Source organism: Sitophilus oryzae, unplaced genomic scaffold, assembly GCF_002938485.1.
Source record: "Sitophilus oryzae breed Bouriz unplaced genomic scaffold, Soryzae_2.0 scaffold_1899_pilon_pilon, whole genome shotgun sequence".
In the NCBI taxonomy this organism is placed as follows: domain Eukaryota; kingdom Metazoa; phylum Arthropoda; class Insecta; order Coleoptera; family Curculionidae; genus Sitophilus; species Sitophilus oryzae.
In genome coordinates this window covers 143,998-169,049 of record NW_022146611.1, presented here as the reverse complement: position 1 = coordinate 169,049, position 25,052 = coordinate 143,998, and the positions used below count along the sequence as shown (strand labels likewise).

The following is a 25,052-nucleotide window of genomic DNA, read 5'->3' as shown; positions in this document are numbered from 1 at the left end:
GATAAGATATTTGGTAAGAAATTGTGAGTGTACTACTAATTAGGAGGGACTACTATTGGGAGGGCTACTAAAGCTACAATTTAAAATTATTTATTTTCAAAACGTACAGAGTGTCTCAAATAAAGAAAAAATATGAAAGTTGTATTTTTAAGCGGTATTTTAAAGTTGTTTTTTTTTTAAGTAATTACATCCTGTATAATATCTATTATTACATATTTAGTTTCTACGATTTAAACAAAGGGGTAAATTTGATTAGGGTTTACCGCACTTTAATCTTACCATGTTTAAAATATTTACGATTTTGTGAAAATACAGCAACAATTTTAATACTTCATTTCTCTATAGGCGTATATAAGTTTTTAAAACCAAATATCGTAATGAAGGTTTTCTATTCAATAAAATTTGGGTTACAATAATAAAAATAATACTACCTTATACGGAGTGTCTTAAAATTTTTATTAAATAATTACTATCTTTAAACGGCAATAACTTGTTTAATTTAAATTAAACACACTGTATATTTTATATGAATCAAATGCACAATTTAATTGTTTATCAAATTGTGTTATACCATTCTTTACCTATCTCTACAAGTTTTCGTAGAAAATGCATTTTCTTATAATTTAGACCTTATTTATCAATATACCCATGGAATACTGACATTTTTGATTATTTTTCAAGATATAACAAATTTTTCCAAAAGTACAGATATTATTATTGTCGATATAATTCGCTTATTTCTTTGAAAATAAAAAAAAACTATTTAAATATTTGTAAAAGAGAATCAACTAGTATGCGTCTAGTATACGAACTACATTAATTAACTGTTTGCGTTGATTCATATTTGCTCCAAAGACTAAAAAACTGAATTCTGTATGTGTAATATATTCCATAGGCAAAGCCATGAGTATATTGATAAATGAGGTCTAAATTTAAAAAAAAATCATTTTCTGTTTTTTTCTCAAACTTATAGAGATAGGTAAAAAATGGTATAATACATTTTGATAGACAATTAAATTGTGCATCGGATTCATGTAAAATATACTGGGTGTTCCATTTAAATTAAACAAGTTATTGCCGTTTACAGATAGTAATTAATAAAAATAAATTTTCGGACACTCTGTATAAGGTAGTATTATATTTGGTTTTAATAACTTAAACACGCCTAAAGATGAAGTATTAAATTTGCTACTGTATTTTCACAAAATCATAAATATTTCAAAAACAGTAAGATTATAAATTATAATGCGGTAAACCTTAATCAAATTTATCTTTATTTTAATTGTAGAAACTACAAATGTAATAATATACAGGGTATCTATTAAAAAAAATACAACTTTAATATTATTTATTTATTTGGGACACTCTGTATCTTTAGAAAATAATTTTAAATTGTAGCTTTAGTAGTCCACCAAACATTCCAATCAATTTCAAATCACAATTTCTAAAAATCTAATCGTATGGCTACAATACTCCGTGTCGAATGAGGTGAATAACCCTGTATACATTGATTTGTTTTGACCAAAATTATACAAGCAAAATGTAAACAACCCGTTTATTTATTTACTATATGATTTAACCACTGAATTAATATCTTGGTTTTTTGAAGATCAAATGAGAGTGAGAAAAAATAAACCAAAATCTGAACAATACAAAAGCAAAATTACGATTCTACTACAAATGGAAGAAAAAAGTTTATTAAAACCTTTAGGCCTAACGATTAGTAACGATGTTTGTTGATCGTTTTGTTTTATTGTTTATCTCACTGATGAATGCGGAGGCATAACCGATACATCTTCGTGACAAAAAACGAAAATATATCCAGTGTATCAAATGTTCTTAAGGGTAAATTATTCTCTCAGACAAACGCGCGCGGTGAACAGCGTTATTACATTGCTTGCTTTTTCTATAGATCTTTGGCCTAAATTTTGGCAGGAATTTCTACAGATATTTTATGGTTCTATTTATTGTAAATCTTTTCAAATAGCTGTTTCTGTCCTAAAAGATAATAATTTTAATAAATAAAGTACTATTTTCCTATGCCCTATTTTCATGATTTTTTAGCACTGCATAAAATGTATCAAATTTAATTCGTAAACTCAGTTTACTATAAACTTTAGTATTATGCACCTTAAAATTTTGATGTATTGTAAAGTTTAATATATTTTGTTCTAGTGGGCCGATTTTGATGACTTCCTAAGGATAATTTGATGATTTTTTAAGCAATATATAGCTATATAATATAATTTTTAATAACAATTAAAAATGAAAGCTCACATCTGTCAATTTATTATACAACGAAAAACAAAATATTGATATTTAGGTGAAAGTTTAAAATACCCTGCGGAATACATTAAGACAGCAAGAAATTTAAAAATAATTTTATCATCTAGGTACAGGGACATCATTTTAAGTGTCTCACTCGATTTATAATTTTCCTGTTTGGTATTTAAAGATAGTAGAAAGATTTTCAAATGTAATTTTTCGCGCGGATGCCGATTCTCTACACCAAAATTTTTTAAAACGTCAATTTTGACAGATACGACGCCATCTTGATTTTTTTTAAATGGAAACCCCCACATATTTTAGCATGGTCCGGTAGACATATTTTAGCTAATTTCAAAAATATATAGTTTAGTATACTTTGCTCTTACCGTTTTCGATATAGAGTGGATTTAAAAATGAATTGTTCCAGAATCATTTTAAGTGTCTCACCCAATTTAAAATTTTCCTCTTTTCTATTTTAAGATAGTAAAAAGATATTTTAATGTAATTTTTCGCGAGGATGCCGATTTTCTACATTAAAATTTTTTACAACGTCAATTTTGACAGATACGACGCCATCTTGATTTTTTTAAATGGAAACCCCCACATATTTTAGCATGATCCGGTAGACATATTTTAGCTAATTTCAAAAATATAAAGTTTAGTATACCTTGCTCTTACCGTTTTCGATATACAGTGGATTTAAAAATGAATTGTTCCAGAATCATTTTAAGTGTCTCACCCAATTTAAAATTTTCCTCTTTTCTATTTTAAGATAGTAAAAAGATATTTTAATGTCATTTTTCGCGAGGATGCCGATTTTCTACATTAAAATTTTTTACAACGTCAATTTTGACAGATACGACGCCATCTTGATTTTTTTAAATGGAAACCCCCACATATTTTAGCATGATCCGGTAGACATATTTTAGCTAATTTCAAAAATATAAAGTTTAGTATACCTTGCTCTTACCGTTTTCGATATACAGTGGATTTAAAAATGAATTGTTCCAGAATCATTTTAAGTGTCTCACCCAATTTAAAATTTTCCTCTTTTCTATTTTAAGATAGTAAAAAGATATTTTAATGTAATTTTTCGCGAGGATGCCGATTTTCTACATTAAAATTTTTTACAACGTCAATTTTGACAGATACGACGCCATCTTGATTTTTTTAAATGGAAACCCCCACATATTTTAGCATGATCCGGTAGACATATTTTAGCTAATTTCAAAAATATATAGTTTAGTATACCTTGCTCTTACCGTTTTCGATATACAGTGGATTTAAAAATGAATTGTTCCAGAATCATTTTAAGTGTCTCACCCAATTTAAAATTTTCCTCTTTTCTATTTTAAGATAGTAAAAAGATATTTCAATGTAAGTTTTCGCGAGGATGCCGATTTTCTACATTAAAATTTTTTAAAACGTCAATTTTGACAGATACGACGCCATTTTGATTTTTTTTAAATGGAAACCAATTTTCATCAAAGTATTAACGTTACTTCATATATTATTTGGAAAATATCGAAATAAAAATGATAGTTCTACTCCCTGTATCTCCGAAACTAAGCAAGTTAGGACATTTATACGAACTTTTTTACTTATTTTTATCTGCAAAATATGCTGCCAAAGTTTCCGGAATCACCCGGTATGTAAAGGTCATATTGAAGAAGAATCGAGGTATAAATAAATAAAAAAATTTAAGCGTCGTAATTGTCAAATTTGACATTTTCAAGAATTTTAAAATTCGAAAATTGTAAACTGGATGAGTCACTTAAAATAATTCTAAAGATTTCATTTTTAAATGCACTGTATATCGAAAACGGTAAGAGCAAAGTATACTAAACTATATTCCTTTGAAATTAGCTAAAATATGTCTACCGGACCATGCTAAAATATGTGGGGGTTTCCATTTAAAAAAAATCAAGATGGCGTCGTATCTGTCAAAATTGACGTTGTAAAAAATTTTAATGTAGAAAATCGGCATCCTCGCGAAAAATTACATTAGGAAATCTTTCTACTATCTTTAAATACCAAACAGGAAAATTATAAATCGAGTGAGACACTTAAAATGATGTCCCTGTACATCCTTTCTCGATAGTTTGTTTTTTGGTTCATTTTAATAGCTTTATTTTTGTTGGTAATATTCACTTTTGAAGAAAACACTAACATTTTTTAGTAATTTTTACATTAAAACCATGCCTTTGCTTTTGGTCGTAGTCAACAGACCTAGTAAGTTGTGGTCCCGAAGTAGACCTTCTTAATAAGATTTTCTTCGTTTAATCTTCTTCTTAGAGTCCGTTCACGTTCCTTAGGTGCAATTCATTTTAAATTTGAAAATATGTTGAAAAAGAATATGTCGATCGTCTCGATTCGAAGTTATACGAATGTTCCTGGACGCCTAGAACTTGTCTCGAGGAAACCACTGCACTGTACTTCGTGCACACCTAAATCTGTTAGCGAGATAATTTTGTTCTGTATCATCTTCAATTAAAGCAGCTATAGCGGATACAATTTCCGGACTTTATACCATCTCTGGTAGAGTAACTGCCCAACAGCCAACAGACAATAATAATATAATTTTTCAATAACAGTGACATTACATAAATCATAAACACTATTTCATAGGTCTGTTGACTAGGACTAAAAGCAAAGGCATAGTTTTAATGTAAAAATTACGAAAAAATGTTAGTGTCTTCTTCAAAAGCAAATATCTCCAAAAAAAGGTATTGAGATGAAACTACCGAAAAAAGATGCACCTAGATGATAAAAAAAAATAAAAAATGCCTTGCTTTTTTAACATATTCTACAGGATGTTGGAGGGGAGATACTACTGTTATTTAAAAAAATAAGTTAGCCTATGTATCTCAGAAATCTTGGTGAACATCCCAAGGCGCAACTTTGCCCCAACATAACTATGTTCGTGTCTATTACGCTTACCGAGATAGTAATGTAATTTTGTACCTCGAATTTGTAGCACTCTGTATACAAAAAAATATAAAATGTATAAAGGGTGTTTTGATGGGCTTATTACACCAGTTTGCCTAATAAATCGTTGTAACTCTGTGCGCAAAAGATATTTATTGTGTATTCAACAAGGATGCACCTACTCCGTTTGAACATCTTTGATGATTTTTTCAGAAAACTATATTCGTCACTCAAAAAATATTTATTTTTTTTAGTTTTGTTTTTTCCTTATTGTATCTATTTCAATTGTAATTACTAATACTAATATAGAATGTTAAGTTACCTTTTCAAAAGTCTTTAATTATGAAGATAAATAATGATATAGAATATTAAATTGTAATAAAAAACAATTAGGCAAATAGATCAACAAAAAAAAATCAAGGCCCGCTCCGATATAAAAATTAAAAAATCTAATATTTCTCTCATTCTTACAAATAGATACCCATAACTTTATATCGTTGGAAAGGGTTAAATGCCAGCATTTTTTTAAGTTCATAGCCAACTATGATTTCTATTTAAAAAATTATATTTTTCATTATTTCTGATAAAAAGAGCAAGTATAGAAAAAAACTGACTACGCCACTGGATTGTGCTTAAAAAAGTGCCTTAAGAACGTTTTTACAGAATGTTATTATTCAGCGAAAAAGTTATGGGCAATTTTCCAAATGTTGACAGTGAAAATATCAACAGGCGACTTACGCCATTAAACATGTCTCAGAGATCGAGCCCATGATAGATGTCATCGAGCCCATGAAATCTATGTCGGTTTTGCTCTATCTAGTCAGGAAATAGGTTTTCTCTATTAAAACAGACCAATTTCGACCAAATTCTCCCAGCCGCTGATTATAAATAATATGACAAATAAAATTATCATTTATTTGTTTTTTTTTTATACTGTAAAATCGCTTATATCTGGAACTTACTCAACCGGGTCTCACAATGCAAATTCACCTCAAATATCCATTTAGTTGGTCACTGGCAAGCAGGCTCTCATTGTACATGAAAATAACAAAACAAACATTTACTGATCTGGATAAAATTGATAGTTAAATAGTAAAACTCACCCGGGGGTACTCCGCCCCCTAACCACTGGTATTCTATTCAACATATGCCATTTCTTCCATCTAATTCAAATATTATTCGGATCTATTGGTCTATCTTCAACAACTAGCTGGTGTCACCTGAAATAAGTATAGGGGCTTTCCCCGGACGCAAATCTGCAGCTAAACAGATTCGCATCCTAATAGTCAATAAGACTCTTAACTAAATAGTCAATAAGACTCGTAACCAAATAGTCAATAAGACTCGTATCCTAATCTTCAACAACTAGCTGGTGTCACCTGAAATAAGTATAGGGGCTTTCCCCGGACGCAAATCTGCAGCTAAACAGATTCGCGTCCCTAATAGTCACTAAGATTCGTATCCTAATAGTCAATAAGACTCTTAATAGTCAATAAGACTCGTATCCTAATAGTCAAAAAGACTCGTAACCAAATGGTCAATAAGAACTCGTATCCAAATAGTCAATAAGACTCGTAACTAAATAGTCAATAAGACTCGTATCCAAATCGTCAATAAGACTCGTATCCAAATAGTCAATAAGACTCGTAACCAAATAGTCAATAAGACTCGTATACTAATAGTCAATAAGACTCGTATCCAATTAGTTAATAAGACTCGTATCCAAATAGTCAATATATCCTATAGTATAGTATATCCTAATCCTTTATACCTAACCTAACCTAACTATGTCATAAGACTCGCAACCTCCAAATGTCAGCTCTGTGACAAAACACAACACAACACTACTACACTGCTGGCTGTCCCGTCTACTACTGACTGACCTGCCGCGCGTCGGCAAGCTAAGCCTCCTCTTACATCACATTTTTACCTGCTCACAAATATTTACATCGCTTGCCAATGAATCATACTATTTTCTCTAATCGACTTTCAAATTAATAGAGTGTTCTAGCATTGCTAGATAAATAAATAGAGAGTTTTCGAATTATAAAACCATTATTATAACCAACTTATTTTCCAAGTTTTACAATACTTTTTTTGATAAATCATTTTGATGAATACGAAGTGTTCGATTAGATTAGTCAATTACTATTATAATTAATGTAATTTGTTAGCAGATATTTTTAACAGGAATACTCTTTTCTCAACTCAAATAACCCTCTTTCTACTGTATTATGTTGTAAGAAAAGGCCGTCCAAAGTGATTTGCTTTCAGCCAGAGGGATCTCATTTGCGTATATACGGTTTTAACTTAATTCCCCTATTAGAGTGCTTCAATCAATTTTATTTCCCATCTCTATTACTTTCACTAATTTTCTTGAGAAAGTGAGAAAGTGAGTAATTAAAATTGAGAAAATTTAAAACAATATCTTTTTATATTCAAGGACAATACTAATATAAAATGGAAGAAACAAATATACACTCAGATGCAAAAAAAAGCAAAGGAGATTTTTTTCATCAAATTTAAAGTGTTGTATTTTTTACTATTTTCACGATTTTTTTAGCAAACTATATATAAATCTATCAACTATCAATTCATAAAGTCAGTTTTTTATAAACTTTAGTATTTGGCTTATTATATAGGGTTAATTGAAGGTTTGCTTTTTTACTCTATCTTTAAAACACCATGTGCAATAATTTCGTGAGTAACTTTTCCTAAAACATAATTTTTCCACCAGAGCCATGTCTCAAACTTTTTTGACTCATGTCAATAGATGCCTTGGTTAATTTTTAAGAGCAAAATGAACTTTCCACCAACAATTTGCAATTCTTTTAACTATCATTACTTTATCATGTTATTTTTTAGTATTATGAGGTAGCTTTGGTGACTATTGTTGTAATGTCATATCGACACTGACTAGAACTCTATATTAAAATTTAAAAAACGTTAAAATGTAACGATACATGCTTAGTTTTAATAAATATTACTAACACTAACAGAACTAAGGATATTAAAAAAATAACTGTAATAACTAAGTGTACAAACAAACAAAAAACTTGCAAAAAAAATACTCTAATACCGTTGATTGAACTATTTCAATCTAACGCTAATACTTTGTATAGCCTCCCCCGGCTGCTGAAACTGTCTGTAGGCGTCGACGTCGATTCAAACTGTTACAGATTACTTTATGCCGGATCCAGACCAAGGCGACAAAAAGTAAACAAGATTTTGAGACAAAAATAAGACAAACTTGCGACAAAAAAAGGGGAATTCTGGCAAGACAAACTTGAGACAAATTATTGTCCACACCGCAAGGACAAAAGTACAACAAAGTCAAAAGTTTAGTTGGTGCCAATAACCGTAATATAAAAGTTTAGTTGTTGCGAAATTTTTATTAACCATGTGTAATTTCATTGCTCTCCTACTGTTGGCAGCACACGCTATCGACACTGCGCCGGCAACTTGTCGTAAAATATACGAACAAAACATAGACACTTTGATCTTTACCGACTCGAGACAGGGCATTGAAAAGTCTCCGAATTTTGAAACAAAACAAAAATGAGATAAAAATGTCGCAGAAATGTATTGGATTTGTCGCAATTTTGTCGTAAAACATGAATGTTTCTGTCTTGTCGTTTTGTCTGCTTGGTTTGGATGCGGCATTAGATTGCCCGCACCCATGTTATTTTAGGGACCGTATTTAAGCGGCATTCTATTAGGATAAGGAACTGCTTTTTACACACGTTAAAGAAACCTGTATTACCAACATCATAAACCGCCTTTATTTGAATCGCCGTTCTTTCTATTTTTATAATCAGATTTCAACTATTAAGCTACAAGTTCTAGTTAAACTTGAGTTTTGTCTTTAAATTAAAAGACAAAACTTAGGACTAACTAGAGATAGAAGCTTAAATAAATAATTTCTATTGAGAATTAATTGTAAAACAACACAATATTTACTCAATTATTCAATAATGTTTAGACTTAAATATACATTAAAATATAATGTTTGTGAAATCTTAAAAAAAATAATTTTACATCCTTAATAAACCGCAACTAAAAATTATGAAACAATCGATAGTTTTCGATAAACACACTTATTCATATTTAGAAACAGACACATCGAAAGCTAAGATTTACCTTTGTTTACCTCCTTTATAAAATGGCAAACTAAATTGGAGGAGGAACAGGAAACAGGAAGTCTAATTACTATCTTCGATCTTATTGGGCGAGAATATTTGAAATTAGCGGGATAGGGAACTATAAAAGCTGCCCCGAGAGTACAAAGGGCGTGCAAACTGTGTCTTTTTTCATACATATACTAGCGTAAATATAAATAATAAATATCGGAAAAAGAATAATAATAATATAAATATAATATAAACAGGAAAATAATCTATTTTCCTTTTTTTTTAAATAACTATTTTATTTTGTAGATTTTCTCACAGTGTTAATGGGGAAATACCCAGAAATATATTAATTAATAATATACGTTTGCTTAAGAAAATCTCAGGGTGATTCTAAAACATTTCAAAAGCCTTAAATTTTATTTCAATAGTTGCAAATTAGTAATATTATTTTTAATCATAGATTTAGGAAGAACAGATATCACATTATGCATTTTAACCCGATCAAACATTCGGAAGTTGACTACGTACTGTAAAAACCAACTGAGATAGAGAAGGCGACATTGCCACATATCAAATTTGCGCCTATCTACTTAGTTTGATTTGCAGAAAAGGTGACTTTAAAACCTTCACCGGATATCAATAAATCTCAATTTCTTAATTAAATTAATAGTTTATTTTTAAAGAAGCATGCGTAATAATATGTTATTAACCAGAGGATATATGCGTTACTATTAAAGGACATGTTTACTGTTTAATGTGCTGAAATGTCTAGAACTATTGGCAGTGTCGCTGCCAGTCTTCCAGAATGAAATGAGCCGTCCGTCCCACCACCCCTCGCGACGGCCCATGGTCCGTTATAGCGTACTACGTTTAGCTTACTGTGTATTTGAAGTCGGAATGAAGTCCGAAGTGAACTTTACAGTGTTTTTCAGTGGTTTTTGTTTTTGTTTAATATACTTTTGAATCTGCGAATTTTCAGTATGGTACGACAGTGTCAAATGTGTGGACAAATAAGCTCAAATTACCCGAATTTGTCTTTTCACAGGTAGGTATTGTTTCCGCCGCGCCGTAATCGTACATAGGCGTCCCACAAGGGAGCCTCTCACAATTAAAATAATTTCTAATTATATTTGTTGAATTTTGATCTAATAAAACAAGAACGTAGCAGCCGGTAATTGAATAATAATTCGTCTCAATTACTACCTAACTGTTGTAGATCATAACAAATTTGAATATAAACGTTACATTTGAAACTTTATTATAAGCCAGAAAGTGACATTTTTTTTCTTAAAATTGCGTCCTATTTTGGTCATTATATACGATATTCTAAAGGAATTTTGCTCAACAAATAAACAAAGGTGTTTACCCGACCTTTTTTACATTTTATTGCTTTATATCTGCCCCTTCGGCCTTGTTTAGACAATTTTTTACCACCGTACAAATACATCTTCCTAGAGTTATTTGTAAGGTGTGTTTAACTTTTTTTAGAATGGGACGAACTGTAAATAATTCTTAGGCTACTAGCTGTGCTACTAGTTTTATACATACCTATATACAGAGTGACCCAGGCCTCCAAAAAGCTTTTTACCTATTACGTTTTTGGTTTGTGATTTTTATTTCAATTTTTTACATAAGATGGGCCATTGTAACGCACATTTTCAAAATATTTTTGTCAACATACAGGGTGATTCAAACCGCAATACATATGCTTAATACAGTTCATGAAGATTTGGACATTTAACTAAAATTTGATTATCTGATGAAGCTACCTTTAAAAGTAATGGATTTGTAAATAAACGTAATAGGTATTCATTATTATGCGACAGAAATCCCATACTGTAGCACACAGATTTTATACTTTTAATGATAAATACCTTTTATTGCGAGACTAAAAGGCAATTGCCTCGTATCAGAGCCATCATAATACAAGAAGAAGACCGAAAGAGTTAAATTTTGTCTTATATTTTCAAAAAAAACACAATTTTCTCATTAAATATTGATTTTTGGTATAGGAAGTTATTAATAATGCAAGATTAAACAACTATTACACAGTACTTCACAGGAAGCTATCGATTGCGAACTAACTAAATCGTTACTAATTAGGTACTAATTTTGAAAAGTTCTTTTTTAGATAAAAAAAGGTAAAACTAAAACCTAAACTATCATTTGAGATTAAACGGGAAGTTCTAAATAATGTTGCCTATTCTAAACAAGAAAAGTTTGCTGTAGGTAATTTTCTCAGGGAAAATACGTAAATAAAAATGACTTTTTAAGTCAAAAAAGTCAAAAGGACAAGTTATTCCAAAAAAGGACTGTCCTTTTCAAAAAAGGACAAGTGGCAACCCTAGGTATTTCTGGAAGAAGAAACGGCGAATGCAGATTCTGTGGGGAAGATTGTAGCATTAGAAGTTATAAAAAAAATGATGGAATGTTTTTTTTTATAAGAATTTTCTTTTAGAAAAAATATTAAAACAACTAATACTATGCGACGGAGCTGTTCGCCGGTGAGCAATGGGTCGTAAGCTAGTGAAAATTAAATTGTGATAATTACGTCTTTATAATATACTGGGCGCCACTCAGTTTTCCATTTACTTTCTAAAACTTCTAAGTTGAGAACTGAGAAATCAACTCAGAATATAGGTATTATTTATTTTAGGAATTACACAAATGAAACGCTGAGATAAACTAACAACTAAGTATAATTAATAATTAAATGTTAATTAGAATAAAATAAGACTATGAATAATTTGACGTTTGAAAATGTTTGTTGGAAATAGTATGTATTAAAATAGATCACTCAAGATGGTAGTTAAATCTGCACGCTTCTGAATATTAATATTTTATTAATTATTCCGCAAAAAGTCTGGCGATCTTGGTACCAAAATATAAGGACTCTTTATATTAAAAAAAACCGTACTATGTAGATATCAGAAATATGCATAACATGAATAAAATATTTCAAGTGACTCTAAAGTAATAAAATATCTAATATGCCTGAAGGGCTTAAAGCATTAAAGTGAACTTAAATTATATAATAAGAAATGATCTGGCCTTTTATATCCGTTCTGGTCACAAGCTGGTTGTGGTGAACTGCTGGAACTGGATCGTTATTATAACGTCTCCACACAGACAGGATCGGAAAATGCTGTATATTCAGAGATTCCTCCGTTATTCAACGTGTATATTGTAGGGACAAACGTGGCCCAAATGTCAGATACAATAAACAAAATGGTACCAGAAATGCGTACCATAAAATAAAACCCTGTACAAATAGAAAAAGGGTATTAGGAAACGTTATGTAAAAAAAATAAAAGTCTTACCTCCGCTCAGAGGGTTTTCCCACACAAATTTCAAAAATGCCAAAAAAAACGCCGATAATTCTATCGGGTTCAGCTTCAACCACCAATATAGCGATAAAGGTAGGCACGAGGTATATACCTATACCGTCAGAAATAAAGTGACGAACAACTTCGACCGGACTGAAATAACTATCCAGAAATAAACTTGGAAAAAAATAAAAGATAATAACAATACTTAGAATGCCATCTCGGTGCGAGGACTCAAACTTGAATTGTTTAAATAAAATAATTCTGTACACTTATTTAAATTGTGTGAATTTTAAATAAAATGCTACAAGATGGTGAAACACCAGTACATCTCATCACTGAGTGCGCCGAGACGACAACCATTCGTGCCATGAATTTTGGTACGACTGATATTGGAGATGGAGAACTACCCTCTATAAAACCGTCCCAGATACTGGCTTTTGTCAAAGTCCTGGGACTGTATGATGAGTTATGATTCAAGAAAGGGGGACACAATGGATCTGTAAGGTCGAAGTGATTAACCCCCTCCCACTCATTCTAAATTCTAAAAAAAACCCTAAAATTAAATTTAATGGCAAATCTACAACTTTTGGTTGAAAATATGTTCCGGCTACCTATGTTTACAAAAATGTCTAAAATGTGCTTTACCTTTGCCTCCATATTCTGAAAAAAAAAATTGAAAGAAAAGTCACCAACCACAAACCTAATATAGAACTGTTTCGGAAGCCTGAGTCACCTTGTAAATATTCAAAAGTAACTGAAAGTTTATATAAAAATAACTGAAAGTTTAAATTGAAAATCGACGTTGGAGCGATTTTCGAAAACTACTAACGTTTCAACATAAGTATATGTGGGATATTAATTATATTATTATATTAGACCTTATAACAAAACTCATCTGACGAAAAAGTGTTAATGTAGTATATTAATATGGAGTAAAAATTTTACTAATTACTTTACTTTTACTTTACTAATTAAATTCGTTCCAAAAAACGATACGCCACTGGCCATTAGAACAATCCAAATGCGCCTAGCAAAGAATATCTTAATACCCTAGAAGTCTCGTCTCGCATCAAAATCTGACCTGTCGATGGGGCCTCGCTTTGGCGAGCGAGGCCCCAACTTCGTGGGGCCTCGCTATTTTGCTCGGAATTGAACGAACAGACGCGCGGCGTTGCCTTGTTTTGTATGTACTTTCTTGAATAGTTTTAAATTTCATCTATTGCTATAATCAGTCTTTCCGCTCTCCGCTCTCCGCACTCCGCAGTTTTCATATAATACTATCTATATAATTCTCGTGTTACAGTTTTGGATGGTTTTGGTTACCGTACTCCTCCGAAACGGCTTAACCGATTTTGATAAAATTTTATATGTATATTCAGTACGTCTAAGAATATGTTGTTATCTATTTTTAATACCCTTAACTGATAAGGGTAGCTGAGAGGGTAGCCCACCTTCATTTTTTTTTAGTTTTTGAAAAGAAAAAAATCTTTTTATTTTTTTATTTGGCATTATGAAATACAAACAACCCTAAATTTTCACCGTTCTGCTATCATCCCCTATTTTTAATAGGGGTTGTTTTTATATTTTTTGTTGCCATCTCCGAAACGGCTTAGCCGATTTTGATGAAATTTTATATGTATATTGAGTAGGTCTGAAAATAGGTTGTTATATATTTTTATACCCTTAAGTGATAAGGGTAGCCCACCCCATTTTTTTATTTTTGAAAAAAAAATATTTTAATTTTTTATTTGGCATTAAAAATACAAACAACCCTAAATTTTCACCGTTCTACCATCATCCCCTATTTTTTAATAGGGGATGTTTTTAAATTTTTGTTACCATCTCCGAAACGGCTTGATCGATTTTGATGAAATTTTATATGTATATTCAGTAGGTCTAAGAATACGTTGTTATCTATTTTTATACCCTTAAGTGATAAGGGTAGCCCACCCCATTTTTTTATTTTTGAAAAAAAAAAAAATTTTAATTTTTGATTTGGCATTAAAAAATACAAACAACCCTAAATTTTCACCGTTCTACCATCATCCCCTATTTTTTAATAGGGGATGTTTTTTTTTAAATTTTTTGTTACCATCTCCGAAACGGCTTGATCGATTTTGATGAAATTTTATATGTATATTCAGTAGGTCTGAGAATACGTTGTTACTATTTTTATACCCTTAAGTGATAAGGGTAGCCCACCCCCCTTTTTTTTATTTTTTGAAAAAAAAAATATTTTAATTTTTTTTATTTGCATTGAAATTTTAATTTTTTTTATTGGCATTAAAAAATACAAACAACCCTAAATTTTCACCGTTCTACGATCATCCCTATTTTTTAATAGGGGTTGTTTTTTTAAGTTTTTTGTTACCATCTCCGAAACGGCTTAACCGATTTTGATAAAATTTTATATGTATATTCAGTACGTCTAAGAATAGGTTGTTATATATTCTTATACACTTAAGTGATAAGGGTAGCCGAGAGGGTAGCCCACCCTCATTTTTTTATTTGGCCTTAAAAAATACAAACAACTCTAAATTTTCACCGTTCTACCATCATCCCGTATTTTCTAATAGGGGTTGTTTTCTTGTTACCATCTCGAAACGGCTTAGCCGATTTTGATGACGTTTTATTATGTATATTGAGTAGGTCTGAAAATAGTTTGTTATCTATTTTTATACCCTTAAGTGATAAGGGTAGCCCACCCCATTTTTTTATTTTGAAAAAAAAAAATTTTAATTTTTTTGATTTGGCATTAAAAAATACAAACAACCCTAAATTTTCACCGTTCTACCATCATCCCTATTTTTTAATAGGGGATGTTTTTTAAATTTTTGTTACCATCTCCGAAACGGCTTGATCGATTTTGATGAAATTTTATATGTATATTCAGTAGGTCTGAGAATACGTTGTTATCTATTTTTATACCCTTAAGTGATAAGGGTAGCCCACCCCCCTTTTTTTATTTTTTGAAAAAAAAAATATTTAATTTTTTTTTATTGGCATTAAAAATACAAACAACCCTAAATTTTCACCGTTCTACGATCATCCCCTATTTTTTTAATAGGGGTTGTTTTTAAGTTTTTGTTACCATCTCCGAAACGGCTTAACCGATTTTGATAAAATTTTATATGTATATTCAGTACGTCTAAGAATAGGTTGTTATATATTCTTATACCCTTAAGTGATAAGGGTAGCCGAGAGGGTAGCCCACCCTCATTTTTTTATTTGGCCTTAAAAAATACAAACAACTCTAAATTTTTACCGTTCTACCATCATCCCGTATTTTCTAATAGGGGTTGTTTTCTTGTTACCATCTCCGAAACGGCTTAGCCGATTTTGATGACGTTTTATTATGTATATTGAGTAGGTCTGAAAATAGTTTGTTATCTATTTTTTATACCCTTAAGTGATAAGGGTAGCTCACCCCCATTTTTTTATTGTTTGAAAAAAAAATATTTTAATTTTTTTTATTTGGCATTAAAAAATACAAACAACTCTAAATTTTCACCGTTCTACCATCATCCCTTATTTTTTAATAGAGGTTGTTTTTTTAAGTTTTTTGTTACCATCTCGAAACAGCTTAACCGATTTTGATAAAATTTTATATGTATATTCAGTACATCTAAGAATAGGTTGTTGTATATTCTTATACCCTTAAGTGATATGGGTAGCCGAGAGGGTAGCCCACCCTCATTTTTTATTTTTTTTGGAAAAAAAAATATTTTTTTATTTGGCCTTAAAAAATACAAACATCTCTAAATTTTCACCGTTCTACCATCATCCCCTATTTTCTAATAGGGGTTGTTTTCTTGTTACCATCTCCGAAACGGCTTAGCCGATTTTGATGACGTTTTATTATGTATATTGAGTAGGTCTGAAAATAGTTTGTTATCTATTTTTTATACCCTTAAGTGATAAGGGTAGCTCACCCCCATTTTTTATTTTTTGAAAAAAAAAAATATTTTAATTTTTTTTATTTGGCATTAAAAAATACAAACAACTCTAAATTTTCACCGTTCTACCATCATCCCCTATTTTTTAATAGGGGTTGTTTTTTTAAGTTTTTTGTTACCATCTCCGAAACGGCTAGACCGATTTTGATAAAATTTTATATGTATATTCAGTAGGTCTGGTTTGGTTTGGTTTGGTCACAACCTATTCCCAGGTTATCTATTTTTTATACCCCTAAGTGATAAGAGTGGTCCACCCCAACTTTTTTTTTATTTTTTAGACAATTTTTTTTTATTTTAATTGTTTATAGGGAGTGCTTATTTTTTAGGGGGTGCATGTCCAAAATTTTCTTCTGGGTACTCACTTTCATCACTTAAGGGACCTCTGTACAAAATTGCATATTCCTAGTCCTAGAACGGATTTTACATAAAAATTATACAAATGTTTACCCTTAGTTTTATCCCCTTAAGGAATGAATTCCAAAAATCGCTCTAATTATTCAATTACGCTACATAATAAACCTCTGTGCAAATTCTCATATTCCTTGAACAGAATTTATTGTTCCAGAACGTTCAACCTCTCATTTCACACCCTTAGAGGGCGAATTTCCAAAAATTGCTTCTTAGTGCTAAATTACGTTACATAAGGAACGTCTGCAAAATTCATACTTCTAAAACCAATTTTAACAAATTTTTGTACAAATTTTCATCCCTTATTTTTTAGGGGATGCATGCCTAAAATTCGCTTCTAGGTACTCACTTTCATCATTTAAGGGACCTCTGAACAGAATTTCATACTCCTAGTCCTAGAACGGATTTTACGTAAAAAATTATACAAATTTTCACCCCTAGTTTTACCCCCTTAAGGAATGAATTCCAAAATCACCCTAATTATTCAATTACGCTACATAAGAAACCTCTGTGCAAATTTTCATATTCCTTCAACAGAATTGTTTCAGAACGTTCACCCTTCATTTCACACCCTTAGAGGGCGAATTTCCAAAAATTGCTTCTTAGTGCTAAATTACGTTACAAAAGAAACGTCTGCAAAATTCATACTTCTAAAACCGATTTTAACAAATTTTTGTACAAATTTTCATCCCTTATTTTTTAGGGGATGCATGCCTAAAATTCGCTTCTAGGTACTCACTTTCATCATTTAAGGGACCTCTGAACAGAATTTCATACTCCTAGTCCTAGAACGGATTTTACATAAAAAAATTATACAAATTTTCACCCCTAGTTTTACCCCCTTAAGGAATGAATTCCAAAAATTACTCTAATTATTCAATTACGCTACATAAGGAACCTCTGTGCAAATTTTCATATTCCTTGAACAGAATTTATTGTTCCAGAACGTTCAACCCCTCATTTCACACCCTTAGAGAGCTAATTTCCAAAAATTGCTTCTTAATGCTAAATTACGTTACATAAGGAACGTCTGCAAAATTCATACTTCTAAAACCGATTTTAACCTTTTGTACAAATTTTCATCCCTTATTTCTAAGGGATGAATGTCAAAAATTAGCTTCTAGGTACTCACTTTCGTCACTTAAGGAAACTCTGTACAAAATTTCATACTCCTAGAACTAACATTTTTTGTACAAAATTTCACCCCCCAGTTTCACTACCCTTAGGCTATACATTTCCAAAAATCGCTTATCAATGTTCAAATGTGCCACATCTGTGCAAAAGTTCATACTCCTAGTAGGTACAGATTTTTTTTGTATAATTACACCCCTTTATCTAATTACACCCCCTTATGGGTCGAATTTTAAAAAAATACTTAGTAGTACTCATCTTAGAGAACGAATTAATATTCTCCGTATTTACTCCAGTTTCCTAATACTAGCACAGATAACACATAATCATACTAGTTAATTTTTTATTGGAATAGAAGTAATTTTTATTAGAAGGTACAAAAAAATTAAAAATCTAAAATTTTATTTTCATAGCTACGTTTTTATAGCCTTAGGATGCCTCATGTACTAACGAATACGAAATATATAATATAATCAATACATATTTCTTTAAATATCGAGAAATAAAATATGTTTTGGCAACACCGTACGAAATATCGCCGCGCGTAGTCCTCAAAATTTAAAATATTAGCATTTTCAGGCTTCGATTATGTTCAAAAGCGCCACGGTGTGACAAATCACTAAAGCTTCCACACGAGAGTTCTTAAAACTATAATATTCTTTGCGCCTAGTTGCCGGGGTCGGAAATTTTAGACTTCTCTGTCTCTTCTGTCCTTGTTTGACACATTGGAATGTTTGATACACTACCAACAAGTATTTATGAATGAGATGTTAGGTCTATCTTTATAATGTCTTTGTTTTTAATGTATTTTTGGTATTTTAATATACCGGATGTTAATCAAAAGTGGCTTACTCTAGATTGAAATTTAAAATACGATTTTTTAAAACAAAAATGTCAAAAGTTGATATATGATATGTCATTCTATGTATATAGAGTGTCATTTTCTATCTAATAAAGCAAAAAAATACCGAGGGTACCATTTAAAAATCAAAAGTTGTAGTTATTTCCCGTGAAATAGAAAAAAACGTTTTACAGAAAAAGAATTATAGGGTAGACAGACTTTTCCTAATTGTGCCATCCAAAGAAATTTCCAAAGTCCAAAAGATGTTTTTTTTTTCGAATATTGAAATATTTTAATGAATATAAAGAACAAAAACATTAGGTTCTTAAAACAAAAAGCAAAATTATAGCGAAAAGTGCTATTTCGATTAGGTTATGTAGTATGGAAGAAATATGCTACCCACACAAACTTTTTTTAATAAATCATTTAATTACCACTAATATCTTCAAATTTTGCAGATGGGAAGAAGTTAAAAAAGAGCACAAACCAAAACTAAAAAAATTAAAAAATAAGTAGAATTTTAGCATATATCTACCCTACAGAAATAAGAATTTTACTAGTTCATTTGAGCCCGTAAATGAGATATTTTAGGGCCTTTTTGTAACGGTTCTGTTTTATAATCTAGATATGCCTCATCTGGGGATGAAAAACAATTCATCCCAAGAAAATTGATTTTAGTTACTTGTTGCAAAAATTGCTTTTTTACTATTTACACTGTTACCGCCAAATCTTGTTTATTATGAAAAATTAGATTGTCTTATACAGGGTGACAATTTGAAAACGAACAGTATTTAATCTTGCCTCTACCGATGATAGTATGAAAATTTGGCGAAACAAGTCAATTTACATATTATATACAAGGGGGACAATTTTTGAAGCATTTGTTGTCGTGTTACTTTCAACCCCTTGAATTTTAAATAGCAACCCCTATTTCTTTTACCATTTTTGTGTTTCTTATGGAATTCTACATAAACTGCATTATTTTTTTGAGAATTTTATAAGGAACACAAAAATGGTAAAAGAAATAGGGGATGGCATTTAAAATTTTAAGGGTAGGTGCCCCGGGGGGTCAAAGGGTTGAAAGTAACACGACAACAAATGCCTCAAAAATTGTCCCCCTTGATATGCAAATTGACGTATTTCGCCAAATTTTTATGCTATTATTGGTAGAGGTAACATTAAATACTGTTCGTTTTCAAATTGTCACCCTGTATGTGAATTGTTTAGTAAAATAAAATTACTGATTATGTTAGCATAAATTTTAGAATAGTTTCGTTTATAGATACCTAACTTAACTGGTGACTTGTTTTGTCTTATGTGAATAATGTACAGTATTAGCAATTTATTTTGTCCCCAGCCCCCCCATTTTTGACAGACAATAACTTTTCTATTTTTGGATAGAACATTCACTAAAAAGCAAATTTTAGGGTTTTTAGTCAAGTTTTGTTGTTTATTATAATCAATAATGTAATAAGTTGCTAAATGTCACCATTATTGGTATAAACTTTTTTTAATGGGACACCCTGTATGTTTGAAGTGTATTTATATAGTAAACACACATGCCCTTTCTTTTAACAGTTTTATCGAAATTCGAAAAAAATATAAACCAATGTGTAATTTGTTCGGTAGGTATGTAGTTGGACATATTAGTTTGGTTTGGTTATTATTATATATTAAATTGGTATTATAAATTGCTATACACTTCTAATATACAGGTTGTTACATTTAAAAAACAATATATTGTTTATACCAGTATCAGTCTCAACTTTTCACAGCGTAAGACCACATAACATGTACTTAATAAACACAACATGTACCAAATAAACATGACTAGTAACCTTATAATTTATTTTATAAATTAATATTCTATCTCCAAAAATAAAAAAAGTTATTGTCAGATTAAAATGGGACAAAATAAAATGATAACACGCGCTGTACTTAATGTCCTATTTTTGTTTTATGGATTTTTGGAGTTTCTCATTTATGAGTAGAGATACAAAGATGCGGTTTCCACATCATTGCTGCTTTCTTATGTCCTAGCCCTCTTGGTTCCAGGAATACAGGGAATTTTAAAATGTTGTATTTTGGATCTTCTTCGTATCTCGGTTATGTTATAACTTATCGAGTAGTTGAAAAGTTGTTGTTTCCCGTAAATCTTTTGATGAAGAAATGGGCGTAGTAAAAATTAGTAAACTAGTTCGTCACTGGGAGCTGTCATTTTCGAAATATAACTGAAACTTGTTTTTTTTTTAAAGGGATAAGGGTATCCCCATATAATAGGGATTATCACCTGTCTTATTCACATAAGACAACAAGTATTTTACTTAATCAGATAATTATGCTTTCCATGGTGTTATCTTAATAAACTGCACTGAAAATGAACTTGTGGGACTTTTATATAACACGCTGTCAATCAGAGTTACAGAAATTGTTGATGCATAATTTTACGCACAGAATTACTACGCAATTTTGTGGAATAATTTTACGCACTGAAACTAGCGTGGAATAACCAATAACCAAAATTTGAAGTCGAATAAATTATTCGTTTGTGTTGATTACCCAATTCAAACAAGCGGCATATGTTAAAAAGTTAAATAATGCACTTTTTACCTTATTTATAAAAAATAATATAGAGTACCTAATTATATTTTTAGAAAGCCCATAGCAAGACAAATCAAATGAAAAAATAATAAAACACTAAATAGTGAAAACCTCATCTTTGTACCTTTATACTCATAAATGAGAAACCCTGTAAAACACACGAAAATGGGACACCCTGTACATAACTATAAATATCAAAATGAAAAGTACTTAAATGTTTTTCTCCTCTATATGTCAATACATTTAAAACTTCGTTTGATTTAACTAATTTTTAGATTGGTTACTCATTTAATTGATTTAAATAATTTTTAGATTCGACAAATTTTTATTTTGTTTCTTTGTAAAAATGAGTTTGTTATCTATTAAAATATGTTTAGTTTTAGTATTTTTATTTCAAGTTAACCTGTATCATATTTCCAAAAAAAATCCAAAGATTAATGCCAAATTCAATATAATGTTCTAACTAGAGACTAACTAATAGATCTCTTCTAAAATGAGTTATTGGCAACGCCGCGTCTCGTTCACGAGGGTTTCCGCACAAAATATTAAAGTTTACGTGTGCATTGATGTCTTTTGGCCGGTTCAAGCCGTCCTATTTACGTGGGTTATCTATTCGTAGTAGAATTATCTTTGCTCCAACACTCCAACGAACGGTCAAAATTATTTTGTTTTCTAACTCAACGGCACAGTCAGCGTACACAAGCGGTAGTGAATATTTTAATATAGAAGACCACAAATATTAAAATAATATTGATTATTACAACACACTTCCGTGTATTAACGGTATTTTTATGTATTGGCAGCATTAATTGTAAATAATGTAATGTAGTAAACCGCTTAAATTCTGCCAAAATTTTAGGGTAGGCGCCGCCTACCTTGCCTACCCTGACGAGCCGCCACTGCTTCCAACCCGAGTAAATAGAGACATTAATCAATTACCTGATGATCCTAATCAGTGTATTGGAACAAATTTATAATTGTGGTGTTGTGTGTCACCGGTTCTTAAGCCGGTACTGTGCCGGTACGGTCAAAGTGTAATTGGATCAAATACACTAGGACGCTGCGCGCGTCTCACTTGAATCGTTTCAAGTGTATTTGATCCAAGTACACTTGGACAGTGTTAACCAGGCTTTTTAATAATTGTGCAAGGTTTAAATTTAATCTGACGTGTTGAAATGGGTGAAAATAGCGTTCAAAGATTCCGTTGCCCAAATTCATACATACAGGCAGGGTCGGACTGGACCATAGGGGCATTTTTTGTGCATTTTTTCGCCTTGCGTTTTGGTCAATTGTTTTCTATATTAATTTTTTGTTAATATTCCCTGATAAAATCAGGGATCTACCCGTAATGCAATGCAAATGTAAATATCGTTAATCTAAAAAGGGGTTTGGGGATAACCTCAGAATATTACCGTCACTTCTTTCTGTTTCATTTCTGCACGGAAAATAAAATTTAGAAAGAAAAAACTAGAACATTGCACCACAGATTGTTCTTAGATTTTTGTAAACATATGATACAATTGTTATACTAGCTAAGTTATTATTCCTCCCCAACTCAGTTTACAATAGTACGTAGAAATAGCAAATTGTGTCAAAAAATAAAGAGTTAGTAATAAAATATTCTCTGACACAAATTAGAGAATTACCACCACACTTCTTCGCTATTTTCGTATAAAATCAAGTATATTTAACTATTCTGAAAATCTTGTAATAGAAGTAAAAGCTACAAAGTGATGCCTAGTACCATTTTAGACTCAAAATGCAGCAGTGTTTCTACAATTGTGGAGTTTATTACAATTTATTTTTTCCATATTTTTAAGAATAAATAATGAACTATTTTTATGTAGGTCCTAAGACAAGGGGGCCCGCGAAGGCTAGGGCCTCTGTAGCAATCGCCACCCTGACTATATGGCCAATCCGATCCTGCATACAGATGAAAAAAATAAAAGCGTGTTAAAAAGATAAATCCTTTTTAACTCTCTTAACTTTATAATTTATTTCCTCTGATAGCAAGTGTTAAACACGATCCAAACCAATATAAAATAGACAGAGCATTAAAGTATTAGAGTAGCAATTGTCAGAACAACAAAAACACCCTTGATTTCCACACAAAAAAAATCGATATAGAGGACTTTTATTTTTCCGTATTCTAAAGGTGTAAAAGAGACAGCAGAAAAACAAAAAGGGTGTTTTATTTCGGATATATCAATACTTTTTTGTTATAGGTAGTAGAATATCAATGATGTAGTTATGAATGTTTCAAATAGGGATGTAGCATATTATTGATACTGTAGAATGTTTAGGAGGGGAGTTAATCCCCACGACCTTACAGATCTATTGTGTGTTCCCCTTTCTTGAATTATAACGAGTTATAACTCATCATACGGTCTCAGGGCTTTAACAAAAGCCAGTATCTGAGACGGCTCTACAGAGGCCAGCTCTCCATCCTCGATATCAGCCGTGCCAAAGTTCATGGCACGAATGGTCGTCGTCTCGGCGCACTCAGTGATAAGGTGTTCTGGTGTTTCCCCATTTTTCCCACAGAATCTGCATTCGCCTTTGTTTCTAAGCTTCAGCCTACTGAGGTGTTCGTTGAGGAGACAGTGTCCTGCTAGAAACCCCGTTACAAGATTTGAAAAGGTCGCAGTGGCTTAGACAGGTAGCAACCAATTTTGGCGAAAAATTCTATCCAAAAATATTTGCATTTATTTATTTATTAAGGCTCACTTTATACCTAACTACAAGTACCTAATGTTGCTCAATTAAAATTTGCTCTCGATATGATATGTATACTTACAGCCAGTGGCAGTATAATATTGATAGCTAAAAAATCGTACATCCCTATTACAGATCGATATTCAATACTGCACCTTAGGGTCTTCAATTCAATTTTCTTCAATTCTACATCGATAAATGCTGCAATAACTCTTGAATCTACGTATATCCCGAACACGGTCAACAATAGGGATGTTTTTATTTTCTTCAATGTCCTGCTAGAAAAGCTTTAATAAATTCTTTTTCAAAAACGATTTTTCTACGATACCATCCTGTTTTGAATGACTTTGGGGTATTTTTAAAATGCTACGTTGATCTGTGTGTTTGGTGTAGAAGAAATTTTCAGAGATATGAACTTCTTGGAATATTTTTAGAATATTGATATATATTTGATCCTTTGTCGTATTTTAAACATCTGCATTATGGCATGAATGAATCGACATAATCACTATCAATCGTGAATATTATGATATTCTTGTTATTGTTTAAGTAACGAATTGCAGTTTTTGTTATACTTGCAAATACCTTCCCGTACATTTAAATCTGATGGGGACTGTGCGTTTAAATATCTTCTTCTTCTTCTTCTTCCTTCTTCATACTAGGCGAATCGCCTGTTTGGTTTCGTCCTCTCGACCAGTCAGACTGACAAGTTGTCGCTCCATCGTTTTCGTGGACGTCCTAAGCT

General features: G+C 31.1%; 1 protein-coding gene across 1 annotated transcript in view; it reads left to right on the top strand.

Moving 5' to 3' along the window:
- Positions 1-25,052, top strand: part of LOC115883421 (orexin receptor type 1-like) — a 452,630-nt gene that overhangs the window by 318,727 nt on the left and 108,851 nt on the right. The window lies entirely within an intron of this gene.